At 41.1% G+C, this 14,179-nt stretch overlaps 1 protein-coding gene across 2 annotated transcripts in view; it reads left to right on the top strand.

Moving 5' to 3' along the window:
• LOC105551239 (glypican-6) overlaps nt 1–14,179 on the top strand; it is a 1,217,642-nt gene that overhangs the window by 15,563 nt on the left and 1,187,900 nt on the right. The gene's annotated exons all lie outside the window — the stretch shown is intronic.

The raw sequence follows: 14,179 nt of genomic DNA, 5'->3' as shown, positions 1-14,179 counted from the left end.
TGTAGAGAATTTTGTGTGATGGCTTTCTTAGATCCTGCTTATAGTAGCAATGTAGTGGGTGTGTGAATAGGGTCACTGTCTCCTGTGGTGCTTTAATGGCAGAGGTCTCATGAAGCTTATTTTCTTCATCTTGATGTGTACTTTTTTCCCCAGTATTTTTTTTCACTGGGTCGAACAATTTAGTCTTCAGTTCCATTAGAGGTGCCCATGGGTGAGAATTAATTGTGGCTGAGGTAGGTGGGTATATGCAATACCACAATGGTGGGCACACATCCCAGCCCTGATGGATGTATCCTGGGGAGTTCCCATGAAATGCACTGAGGTCTTCATAGGTGAAAGGGAGGGTTCTACCTCAGCTCTACTATAACCCTGGCAAAAAACAACCCAACTCCCTATCATGCTTCTGTCCCAGTGTCCTGGATATTCAGATTAGACAAGCATCTCTCCGTCTGCAGGAATGCTGACATTTTGTTTAGCGAGGGAGCAGGGCTCTACTCCTCTTGCAAGCCTGACCCCAGAAGACACACATCCTGTGGAGACACAGTCACCCCAAAATGCACTAGAAAGACCATCTACAGACGTACCCAAGCCAAGCTCCTATGGGAGACATCCTGGCTGTGTCTGCAGCAGTGGGCGAGGGGGAGAAGTCCCCTCTATGTCCCTTCATGAGTACTGGGGCTGCTCGACTGCTGGGGAAGAATTGCACTCTTCCCACTGAGCTGAGCACCGTGCCCATCCCTGTGCTGAAAGAGGTGCAGCTGCTCCTAGCCCACAAGTAGGAAGTTCACTGACACAAGAAAGCCTATACTCTGTTTCTTTTGTCCCACAGGGTGCTCCCTTGGTGTGGTGCACTCCCCTTTCCCCTAGGTATGGCAATCCCTGGGGGCCAGACCACTGTGAATCCTGCTGCTCCTCTGGGTGTAGCCACCCTATGGGGTTGCCACAATCCAGGTTGGTGCTGAGGCATGTCTGCAAGAGATCCTGTGATGTGAAGACACAAGGGTTGAAAGTCCCCAAGCAGAACAAAGTCCCACAATCGGTGCACACTCAGCATGGCACCTGCTACTACAGCTTGGGACCAGGCGGAACAGGAAGGGACCCTGTTGGAGCTGGTAGCCCAATATAATGCCCTCGAGAAGTCCCCAGATCACAACCCACTCCAGTACTTGGGCTCATGGTGGCAAAAAAGCTCTCCTTGAGTTTGGATACCAGCAGTGTTCTCCGAGGGCTGGAGAGGCCAAGAGCATTCCCACCTACCCTTTCCACAGAATACTAAGTCTCTCTGGATTTGATCTCTGCCAGCTTCTTCGTTCCTTAATTTTTGTGTACGTTGTAGATTCTTCCAATGAATTCTCCAATGGGCTCCAACAATCTCCCCTTAGCACTCCATTTGGGCTATAGTTATTCATGTTCACCTGTAATTCTGTGTTTTGTTGTCATCATTCTGAAGGGAATTGGTCACCCATGTCTCTAGCGAGCCATCTGGAGAAGCCCCCTGATCCCTCAGGTCATGGACTGGTCTACAGGACATGCAGTAGCTTGGGCTTTGCTCTTACCTCCAGAGGCAAGTGATGTGGGTGGACCTGGACCAGGCTGATCTGTCCTCTCTGGTCCCCCAGTGGCAGGTGCGAGCACCAGCTCTGATGGGGGTAGCAGGGGAGTGGTGTGGGCTCTGTGGGTCTGTCTTGGTCTGTTCAAGATTTCTAAATAAGGGTATTTGGTGTGGTTTGGTGGCTTTTTCACTTGCCAGCTCTAGTATCAATGTACTGGGCATGTGAATGGGTTCAGGGCCTCCTGGGTAGCTGGGGTGGTGTGGACAATGGTGTTAGCTAAGGTCAAAGAAGAGTTTTCTCCTTCACAAGCACTGTGTTGTTGTGCCAGAAGATGTTGTAATGGGCCTTGCTGGGTGAAGTCAGGCCAGGAGGTAGCGCTTGTAGGAGAGAACCAGCTGCCGGGGTGGCCATGGGATGCTTGGCATGTGTTATTCAGGGGAAGCACTCAGTGTTGCTGGTGATGGGCAGGGCCATGGAACTCCCAAAAGGCCTTGTTTGTGTTCTGCTGCCAAGGTGGGTGGAGGGGAAAAGCTGGGTGGGGGCTGGGTCAGGCAGTCCTGTGTTTTGGCTTCCCAAGTGTGAGTGTAAGCAGTGGCCCTGATGGGAGTCAGTGGGAAATTTCCTGGCCACTGGGGTAACGTTTCAGAGAGGAATGGAACCACTTTCGCTGCATAAAAGAGTCCATGCTGGGAGCTGGGCTGCAGGTGGCAATGAGACCCATCCAGCTCCCACGCCTTGGACAAAGCAGATCTCACACCCAGACTTCTGCTGGCAGAAAGCTGCAAGAGCCGGCTGGGTCCCACAGTGCAAGACTGCCACACACTGCAAGACTTCCCACCAAAGACAGAAACCGCAGCTCTCAGGCCACACCCCTTCTAGTTCGGCCCACGGAGCAGGGGCACCTGGCTCTTGTGTCCATGCCAAAAGCATGCTTTATGCTTAAGATTACATTGCACATCTTGCTTGGGAGTTTCTTCCAGCCTGTGGCCATCGCCTGAGTTAGCTAGCAGATTTCCACGAGGGCGTCTGTGAGTTGGATTAGGAGTATCTTCCTTCTGCCCCTCCTGGGGCCTGGGAGGGCATACAAAGCTCTTCCCCATGTTGCTCCTTCTCCCCACCACTCTCCAAGTCAGCTCTAGCACCCGGTAGGGTTAAGGTGCTCCCCCAAGGCCTGGATTAAGCGGCTCCCCAATGGGAATGTGCGTGAAGGAGACAGTCTCTCCCCCTTTCACCCTCCGAAGACTGCAGTTTTCTGCCTGACTCAGCCTGCTGCCGACTGCTCCTTTCACAGTATCCAAAGTTTCTTTCACTTTTTCTCAGAGTTCCTCTGTTCCTTGTTAGATAAAAGTGCACAGCGTGAATCTCTGCATGCTATTTTGCTCTTTTCAAAAAGGTGAGGCACACTAACAAAGCCTTTAATCTGCCATCTTCAAAAAAAAAATCTTCATAATGTTAATAAGAATCCCAAGAAATTGAGTAGTAATTGAGAAATTGAGAGAAACTGCCGAGGCTCTCTGAATTAATGAGGTATTTGGCATTGTCACTTTAGTCCAGTATTTCTCAACCCTGGCCAGCGATGAACTGATTAGGTATTAACAACTGCCTGGGTGTGGAGGGGACACTGATTCGTAGCATTTGGTAAGTTTGTGGTATAAATATTCTCACCATGAACAATTTCAAGCTACCACCAGTTTAACAGCCAGTTCACAAAATTCCTTAAAATTTAACAGTCTTCTGGGCTGTAATGTGGGACACTGAAAATTATCTATACTTGAGCACCATTATTCAATTTTGGATACTCTGATTTAATTGATTTGGGAAAGGGCGCAGTCCTTCCTTCTTCTGTTCTTCTCTACTTCCTTCCTTCATTCTTTCCCTCCTTTCATAATTTCCTACAGTAATTTAGATGTGCTCCCAGGGTTGAGAATGAGTGAGGTAGAGCAGTGAGCTTCCCAAACTTTACTATGCATCAGAATCACTGAAAGGCTTGCAAAACACAAATGGCTGGGCTCCACCTCCCAGCGTTTCTGAATCAGTAGCAGTTCTGGCCTGGAGTCCGTAATTTGCATTTCTAACAAGTTTTCAGGTGATGCTGATGTTATTGGTCCAGGTATCATACTTTGAGTCTCTGGGGCTCATACTCTGGGTGCCATTCGATGTGGTTTTAAATACAAGTTTCTTTCAGAGTGGACAGTCACCTTTTGGAGAATGGTTTTTGTATTGTTTTTTACATTGGTTGTAGATGAGAATCTCCACCCACAAAGTGCGTTACTGCTACAAGTTGTACTACTGATCTCCCTGCATATCTTTGAAACGTTTACATGGGCCCCTAGGGGGACTAAGGAAAAGAGCGGAATGGAACTAGAGCAGTCTGTCCCATGTCTGTCTAGAACAAATAGGCCAACCCAGCTGCCAATGATTCTTCTTCGTAAGTAGAAGGGGCTCTCCACATTGCTTTAAATGGGAAATGGGCAATGGCATTTCAGGTTTCTTTCACCACAGGATGCTATTTTTCTTACAAATATGGCATGCTTTCTGTTGGTACCTATGACTCTTAATTATTTTTTGGTCCTGTTGAGATTTCTGGTCAAGAGAAATTCCATCCCCCCAGCCGCCTGCCCACCTCTTCATTGAGCTGTTTTTCCCATACTAGCTCTCAGGTGCAGAGCTAGCCATTTCCCCTGACTTTTAGACTGTTATGCAAGGAGACTACATTTAGAGCTGTTCACTCTGCATTTTGTACACATTGAATTAAAGATATAGCATAGTACGTTCTGTACATGCACACCTGTGCTCTGTAGGCTTTACTACTTGCATGTTTGCTTCTTAGATCATAGTTTTAGGTTTATCAAGCAATTGGCTTCCTCTCTTTGTGCCCCTAGGACAGCTGAGATTAGCAGGGGCCAGTGCTCCTCCACAGAATTTCAAGGAACTAGAGATATTTTTTTTCTTAAGATTGCAGTGATGTTGAAGCAACCATTTTCTTTGCAAAGAAAACACCTTGAAGTGTTCAAAAAAAAAAAATAACTTTTATTTACTATTTTCTTAATAGATGAAAATAACTCAAAGTCACTAGCACTTGTGAAATGAACTTAAAAGCCATTATGATCGCGACTATCCTGGCTAACAAGGTGAAACCCCATCTCTACTAAAAATACAAAATAATTAGCCGGGCTTGGTGGCGGGCGCCTGTAGTCCCAGCTATTGGGGAGGCTGAGGCAGGAGAATGGCGTGAACCCGGGAGGCAGAGCTTGCAGTGAGCCGAGATTGCGCCATTGCACTCCAGCCTGGGCGACAGAGTGAGATTCTGTCTCAAAAGGAGAAAAAAAAAAACAGCCACTATGCACACATTATAGGTATTTTTAAATGACAGGCCTTCTTTTTTCCTGGGGAAAAAAATGTCTTTTAGCTGTTTGCTTATCCTAATTTTTCCTCCAAATCTCCATGATAGGGAGTTTTTCAAACTTAAAAAACTGTAACATTTAAAATTTCTGGTAATTTGTTTTCTTTATTCTTTTTCTTTTCTTTCTTTTTTTTTTTAAAGCGAAATGTTTAACAAAAATATTAAGTATAACGTAACATTTTATTGTGAAAGAAACAACTCCTGGAAACTAACTTGCAACAAAAACCATTCTAGTATCTTTACAGTTCCCTTAGGAGATTCCTAATTCTTTAAAGAGATGTTTATATCAATGAACTGATTTTAGAAGACAGAATTTTTGAGATCGCTTTTAGATAATCTTACAAGCTATATTGAAAATCACCAATAAACAAATTAAGATTTATCTTTGACCTCTGTTTTCTGTTTGCCTAACAATTGTTTTTGAAGAGTTTAGGATTGCTATTTTGAAAATGGGAACTTGTAATTCTAAAGTACTAACAATCTGGAAACACAGGATTGCTGGACACTCCAAGGCGGTGATCCATTATTAGCTTCTCCTCCAACTATATTTGCCTTGAACTTGGGAATCTTAGTTTACTGTTACTTTTACATTATCAAGTGCTAATGTGTGAAAGGATTTTATTATGCTTTTACTACTCATTTCATGATATGGTATCTTATTCAATATTCTTTCACAGACTTGGGGATATTAGATACCAGGTCAAGCATTATGTTAAAAGCTTAGGCCAATCTTTTTATATGACTGCAATAAAGAATATATTCATTTCACTTATATTACCACATGACCCTCATAAAAGGTCAGTTTCCATTGAATATAAAATACCTTACAAATGGCAAATCATATGTCATCAACAACACACCTATTATGAATAATCTATTTTCAATTACCACCTTCCCCTCTTTAAAAAAAACTTGGAAATGTCTTAGAATCACTAAGAGGTCTTCATTATGTATGTTGTGCAAAAGACATAAAAATTGTACATTTTTCTATTTTAGTCAACAAAATATGTATGGAGTAATCACATTTAAATTTCAGTTAAAACAAGTTAGGTGCATCAGATATTAAGAGCAAAAAACATGAAATTATATTTTTTCCATTTTGTTGTTAACGCAAAATTTAACTAATTAACTGAATCAGTTACTCGGCCTGGGCTATTGATGATGAGATAATATTATAACAAGTTATATGTGTACACATAAGCTGGTTGCTATGATTTAGGAGCGGCAATTTATTTTTACTCAGAGCATGCTTGGCAGTATATACAAAGGTTTTCAGTATAACAAAGGGTTGACTATATATATAAATATAGGTTAGAATGAGCTTAATTCTATGTGATAACCAAGGTTGATTTTTACAGCTGGAATAACAATTTCCTGGAACAGAAAAACCTATAGCATATTTAAAAATGAATTTCAACCTTTCTATCCATGATTTTAAAAAGTACAACTCTTGACAAAACTGCTTAGTCCCCTAAAGAACATATTTTCAAAAGTATGATCTTATGTTTGAAAAAAAAGTCTAAAAATGTTCTCTAAAAGGCCCAGGAACAGCGTTTTTTTTTTTTCTTTTTTTTTTTTTCTTTTTTTTCTTTTTAGTACGCCTCTGTCGCAATTTACTATAATCAGGAAAAATGGATACAAATAAGCAAGAGCAGGCTTTTTCCCAGGACGACACTTCCTACAGCTGTCTTCATTCAGGGTGACAATTTGTATTTTAACCTAATTAAGTATAAGAGAGGACCAGTGTCCTAAACCATAAGCCTGAAGGTTCCTGAAAGTACTGAGCTGCTCATTACCTCCTGGGCACTGCTGGGAGCCGCTGCCTGAAACTTCTGGAAGGTGCCATGGATGCCCAGAAGGAGGCTCTGCTGCACAGCGCCAGCCTGTAGGTGCACCACCTTCAACCGCATTTCAGCCTGGTTACTGTGGAATTGATTTTCACGGCTCATGACAGGAGCTGTTTTCAGCCCATGAAAAGGAAGTGGCTGGAGCTGATACTCCTAACACAAACAGCAAATTGCTCCATGGCTTTCATGGCATTCGAGGTCTGTTACCTTAAGGTTCTAATGGCCTTTTAACAGTGTTTCCAGCTGAGCAGCAGATGTAAAGGATACTGAACATTGAAAGCACTGTTCTTTTTTTTTTCCCCTCCCTGAAAGAATCATTGTTTACAGACATTGTGTCAACACCATATCCTAGGACCTATTCACTGGCATGTTAGATTTGAAAAACTGAAACAAATCTCAGATAAATAGAAAGTATTATCAGTGCCATAAACCTACCACTTTACTGAGCTAGCTGTCCTATATTACCACCTATCAGGAACTGAGATTGCTGAGGAAGTATTTTCACCATCAATAGGGGCCCCCATTTGGTAATATCACATCAGGGAAAATAATGGAACCCTGTGAAACCTCTAAAACCCCTTATACTTTAAATTGATTGATTTTAATCCTAAATATTGCTGTGTATTTCTGAAAACAACACATTTAACATTTAGAATTATATCGTGTCTGCCTTTGGCTTCCTTTTCTGTTGTTCTGAGTGTTAGTTTTGTCCTGTGTTGGTAAGGATTGTGAAATGTTTCCCTTATAGGCAGCTATGGGCTTCCTGCGTAGGGAACATGAAGGCCTTTAAAAGGTTTGGTCTGTTGAAAGAGGTTGGCATTTCAGTCTTGTGGACTTTTGGGAAAAAATGTTAAACATAACTGAAGAGCCCTTGTCAAATTGGAGGTTTTTCCATTTTAAAAGCTAGAGAAATAGTATGTCTTTTGATTTCACTGAGGTCCAAGCAGCGCCTCGTATTTCCACTTTCCAGTGGTAACTAGCAGAGGTAAGAGAAAAACAGCCATGCGGGTGAGTCATCATTCCTCACTCCAGGAAATGGCTCATTTTACAAGCTTTTGGAAGGACCTTTGGGAAGTTGTGAGTCGCCACCATTTTTGAATTGAAAATATACACACATTGCAACTCTGATGTAAAAGGCATATGGTTCCCTCTTCCTCCACTTCTTGGCTTCTCCTTCTTCTCTTCTTGCTCGTATAACCTGTCTAGTTTTCCTCAGGAGCTCCCACTTGATGGGTAACAGGAAAAAACATTTTAGTCTGATCTAGTTGAAAATGTAGTCTCATCAGTTTCGTCTTTCTAGGTGACAATCAAGTGGGATACTTGTGGTTGTGCAGTGCCTTTGACTCCTGGCTCCTCTACGTAGCCTTTTCTGAACCTCTCTGTGCCTTGATTTTTCCATCTGTACACAGGGGTAATAGCAGTTCCTATGTCTCATCACTGGGATTGTACTAAACCTATTAACATTTCTAAAGCTCTTAGAATAGTATCTGACAAGTACAAAAGGCTGTATACATGTTTGTCAACCCAGAGTAGATGAGAAAGTAAATCTCTTAGATTGGGGAGAGATAAAGGAGTGACTCTTTCTCATGAAAGAAAACTGAGGGTCCTAAGGCTCTGTCCATTTCCAGGGCCCTGCTGGCCTGCATATCTGGAGGTGGTATACTTTGTGATCTGCTCTTATTCAAGTTGGGAAGAACCAGGGAACTAGTCCCCTTTCCTTCAGTATTCATCCTCACATTGGCCTTTCTGGGCATGAAGGCCTCCTGAGTCACTGGCCTGTCACTCAGCTGGCCTCTGGCCCACCTCCATCCTTGATCACTTGGCATGGGGGGACCATGACAAGCCTCTGATTTGCAGCTCCACTGCTTTCTGAGTTCTTCCCGGGAGGGCTCTAGGGGTTGCTGAGCCAGACCAGTGCTACCCAGGTGATGGGTGTAGCTCTCCCTCTGAGTACTCTGTGCCCCAAAGTTGACCCTAAAGGTGGTCCAGGTAGCCCACCAGGCAATCTCTTCACAGAATCCTAAACAGAATTGGGGCCCCAAATCCTGCTTCCCTTTGGCTTCCCAGCACTGAGGCAAAGCTCAGAGAGAAACAGGGTGTATTAGTTTGTTTTCACACTGCTGATAAAGACATAAAGACGTATCCGAGAGTGGGCAATTTACAAAAGAAAGAGGTTTAATGGACTCACAGTTCCACATGGCTGGGTAGGCCTCCCAATCATGGTGGAGGGTGAAAGACATGTCTCACATGGCAGCAGGCAAGAGAAGAGAATGAGAGCCAAGCGAAAGGGGTTTCCTCTTATAAAACCATTCGATCTTGTGAGACTTATTCGCTGCCACAAAACGGTATGGAGGAAACCGCCCCCATGATTCAGTTATCTCCTACTGGGTCCCTCTACAACATGAGGGAATTATGGGAACTACAATTCAAGATGAGATTTGGGTGGGGACACAGCCAAACCATATCACTGGATGACTTAGCAAACCATTACTGTTCTTCCACCTCTGTTCTTTGACAGACCCCTTGGGCAGGGATGGGTTTGCTATCTCTTTCTCTTTCTGGCTAGACTTCAAGCCCTTCCGCCATGTTTAGAGACTTCTGTCTACAAAGAGATGATGTAACAGACCCTCATGCCCTTAGACGTGGAAACCTATAAGGAAATAAATGATTTAAGGAGCAAACAGAATGGAATCTGTTTTTAAAGTTTTTCAAAACATTATACCCATTACATAAACAATATGAAAACTTCCAGAGAATCTCTTGAGCATCAAGTAAATTGGGAATAATATGAACTTTTTATTTACATAGGAACCTTTGAGATTCCTTGCAGATACTACTATATAGAAGCAAACGTACTTAATTCCTTGTTTCTTGCTTGCAAATTGGTTAAAGTTTTCTTACCTTTTTCAACTCTAGTTTCATATCTATACAGAGAGAAGTCTCAAAATAAATACTAGTTCTCCTTTTCCCCGTTCCTTCATGAAATGTGGTGATAAGAAATCTTCCTATTCCTCATTCAGCAGAGGGGAGAAAGTGTAGTAGGCTATAATCCCCACTCTAGACTTAGTCATTTTAATTTCTTTTTATGATGAGCTTTGAAGAGAGAGGCTCTAATAGAACTTTAAAAGGTTGAAATGCTGTTAAATGTCAAACAGCAAATCTTTAAAAAACATTTACTTTCTCTCTTTTTTTGGTCTTTTAGTTGGAAATGGCACTGAAACGTCTCTCGCATCTCATTTTTCACAGGTTTCTGTTGTTTTTACCATCAGGAGAACGATCTGTTTGATAAATTGCTTTGATTATTTTGATTTGTTGAAACCAGTGGTTCTCAAACTTGAATGTGCACCAGAGTCATCCAAAAGACTTATTCAAACATAAACAGGTGGACCCCACCCTGAGAGGTTTTGATTCAGTAGATCTGAGATGGAGCCCAAATTGTGTTTCTAAGAAGCTCCCAGGATATGCAGGTGCTGGTGTTCCCTGGACCACACTTTGAGCCACTGTCTTAAAATTTAAGCCTTCAACTCTCAGTAGTTCCCCTTTTTTTCCCCCAGGGGTTGGAGAATATATTTCAAACATGGTTTGACATTCAGTAACTCAAACTACTTTTCTAACTTACTTCTAGGCACTTGTGTTCTAGAAATTTCCATCTGATAAAAAGTTTTTCCAATACACTTACTTTTCTTCCTAATTTCATTTGTGCACACTTGTGACAATGCTGATGTCTTCTCTACTTTTATCCACCAAGTAAAATCCAACCCTGCTGAAAGTTCTCTTCAAACTCCCTTCAAAATCCCTTTTAAATTCCTTTGCCCTAAGCCTCTTGGTTCCTGTTTTCACCTTTGCCAAGCTTGTATAGTGTTTGTCTCTTTATTGGGTAACTAATCCACTTCTACTCTTATATTTTCTTGTATCATTTAAAATGAGGGACTTTGTTTTTGTTTCTCAAATTGCCCCTAAGATGTCAGAGGTCTTTCTAACACGTATTTTTATTCCCTGGAGCACAGTGCTTGAACATAGTAGGTACTCAATAAATAATTAAATACTCCTTGGTTGGAAATATAAAGGATTTTTTTTTAAACTTTGCTTTTGTTTTGTTTTCTTGCCAGCCAGGCCTTCCAGACAACTTTCAGTAAGATCAAAATTAAATGGTGTAATGTAGAGACACCCTTATATTTTCTCTGAAAGATTGCAGGTGATAAGCTATATTGGCTTAAGCCAGTGGAAATCAATTTGCAAAAGTATAGACTACCAGAATTTATTGTGTGGAACATGCATTTTGTTGCTTTTATTTTAAAGCATAAATTTCTCCCAATGAAGCTCTGTTTTATATAGGTATGTGTCTATCAATTTTTTTTTTTCAAAACATGGAATATTTTAACTATCACTGACAGCAAGTTTCAAATACCTGAAGATTAGAGAAGTTAAATGTAAAGAGTACTCTAAATGGCAGTGACATTTCCTGGGAGATAAAGAAGTTGATATAGAGAAAAGTTAGTTTAAAAAGTCAGGCCTAGGGATAAAGCAATCAAATTGTACTGCTTTTTGAATGATCTATGTACGATGGAGGCTCTGGATAATAAATTGTGCTGCTGGAATGTACATAGAAACCACTTGTAATTTTGTGAATTCTATTTTAAGCTGTTGCCTACTTAGACTGTCTTACCTATATCAGTGCAGGTCAGAAACTTTTTAATCACTTGTCTAAAAGAATAACACCCACATTTCCCCTGCCCTTAAGGTACACATAGAGCGTTGAAGATTGACACACAGGTGATTAATTTCAGTATGATGTGGGGAGTGGAGGGATAAAGGTGCTGGGAGCCTAAAGGAGGACAGATGAAGGTAACCATAGCCGGGAGGTGTGGGGACGAAAAGAAAAACCGAGTGCTTTGATACAGTATTAATCTTTCATATAAATGGATGAACCCTAATTATATAGTGAATATGGAGGCTAAATTCCTCTGTTCAATAGAAGATCATGGCCTATGAACCCCCTGAGAAATGTCAGCTCTGGTTTTACAAAGCTGCGTTCATTGATCTTTGTTCAAGTAAATGGAATTTGCATCTGTCCTTAGGAAATGGTATATAACTACCAAGGGAGAGATTTAACGTAAAATTAATATACTTCCCATAATTTGAAGAAAATTTCTAGAGAAATATTAGGAAAATAATCACATTTATCACATATGATTATCCCTGGTACAGATGTGGGTTTAAATGGTGATCATTCTACCACTTCATATACCAACATTCCTCTGGCAAAAATTAGTATATGATTGTGCTGTGTATTTTAAATATTAGGCATGGTGACTCATGCCTATAATTCAAGCACTTTGGGAGGCCAAGGTTGGAGGATCACTTGAGGCCAGGAGTTTGAGACTGGCTTGGGCAACATGGTGAGACCCTGTCTCTACAAAAAACAAAATAACAGTCAGGTGTGGTGGCACGTGCCTGTAGTCCCAGCTACTGAAGAGGCTGGGAGGAGGATCACTTGAGCCCAGGAGTTTGAAGTTACTGTGATCTGTGATTGCACCACTGCACTCCAGCCTGGGTGACAGAGTGAGACTCTATCTCTTATAAAAATGAAAATGAAAGATCCATACATAGTACAGCTACCATATTAAAGTGTGTATGCTTGTGTAAAAAATATAAATATTTTTGTAACCAAAGATGATACTAATGGTGTGGATATTTTTTGCCTTAGGTGACTAAATAGAACAATTGTTTTGTGAATCCCTTTTACCAACTTTTCTTATGTAGATGGTGCAATAAGTGGTTCCAGATAAAGAAAAGGTGAAAACAAATTGGCATTTTTTTGTGCCCTTCGTGATCTGACTTGGTTTATTTTTTAGTTTTTATGTTTTCTAGCACATTTGAAAGTGTGAACATTTAAACTCTTATGCTGTTTCAGTTTGCATATGAAGATGTTTTAAGTAAGTTCTGGAATTATATAAAAAAAATATAGAGAGTGAGGATGCCCAGATGACAACAAGCAGAAAAATTCCTCCTTTAAATAAAAGCCTCTATTCTCATTTGGAAAGCAAAATGTTCTCTCTTAAAAGTAGCAGCTGTAAAAAAAGCAGGAAGGCAGACCACACTAATCTAAGTTGTAAAATATGTTTTGGTAGCTTAACAGAGATTTAGCTGTTTCTGAGGAAAAAAATCAAATCTAATTTTAAAATGAAGGTATTTAAAACCATGGCACAAGGGAGCCTTATTTATGGAGCTGGTGGGAAGCCAGGATGTTTCCAATCCGCTGCTCTTACAGGAGGCTGTGCCTCACCAGCTCTATGCTGCAGCGGGCAGCTTTCAACTGAAGCGCATGAGTCAGATGCACAAAGCAGCAGACACCTGTCCTTTCAGAAGGCAAGAGGTGATGAAATGAGTGAATTCCAGAACTAGCGGAAAGAAAAAGTAATCATTACCCCAGATTTTTTTCTTCTATTTATTTTTATTGATGCATAATAGATGCACATAGTTTTGGGGTACACGTGGTAATTTAATACATTCATAAACCTTGTAAAGATCTAATCAGTGTACCTGAGATTTCCATCACCTTAAAGATTTATCTTCTTTTTATACTAGAACCATTCAAATTATTCTCTTCTAGCTATTTTGAAGTATATATTATTATAAACCATAGTCACCATACTGACCTAACACTCTTTTTTTTCTATCACATTGCAGATTTGTTTTTCTTAAAATTGATCTGTACAAAGTATTATTTCTTTCTAAAAACAAGGTGAAAAGTGAGTTTTTTTTTCCCTCTACATGGAATCCAAGCTTTGAACTTGTGTGTTTCTTTCGATGTCATGCATACTGATCTTTACAGAATACTGAAGGTGCTGTTTATTTTCTAAATGATATTCCTGATCTTTGAATGAAAGGTATATCATAGTGTCAAAAACCTTGAACATTTAGCCTTGGGACCCTATTACTTGCACACTGGACCTATTTTCTAATCTGGAAAATATAAGTCTGTATACCAAGAATATATTTTTTGAGGCTGGGGAGTATTTTTTCTTGATAAATTCACTAATTACCACAATAAATAGTAAATACAAATTTTCTTATGGCCTAGTACATAAGCTGGGCACTGTGGCTCACATTTGTAATCTCAGCATTTTGGGAGGCCGAAGTTGATGCATTACTGGAGGGCAGGAGTTCGAGACCAGCCTGACCAACGTAGAGAAGCCTCATCTCTACTAAAAATACAAAAATCAGCTGAGTGCAGTGGTGCACGCCTGTAGTCCCAATTGCTAGGGAGGCTGAGGCATAAGAAATGAGAATTGCTTGAGATATTTTAAGTTTTAAGCTTGAGCCCAGGAGGTGGAGATTGCAGTGAGCCGAGATTACCCCACTGTACTCCAGCC

The sequence above is a fragment of the Mandrillus leucophaeus genome, unplaced genomic scaffold (assembly GCF_000951045.1).
Source record: "Mandrillus leucophaeus isolate KB7577 unplaced genomic scaffold, Mleu.le_1.0 Scaffold511, whole genome shotgun sequence".
Classification (NCBI taxonomy): domain Eukaryota; kingdom Metazoa; phylum Chordata; class Mammalia; order Primates; family Cercopithecidae; genus Mandrillus; species Mandrillus leucophaeus.
The sequence above is the reverse complement of the archived record's forward strand: the minus strand, read 5'-3'. Positions and strand labels throughout refer to the sequence as shown.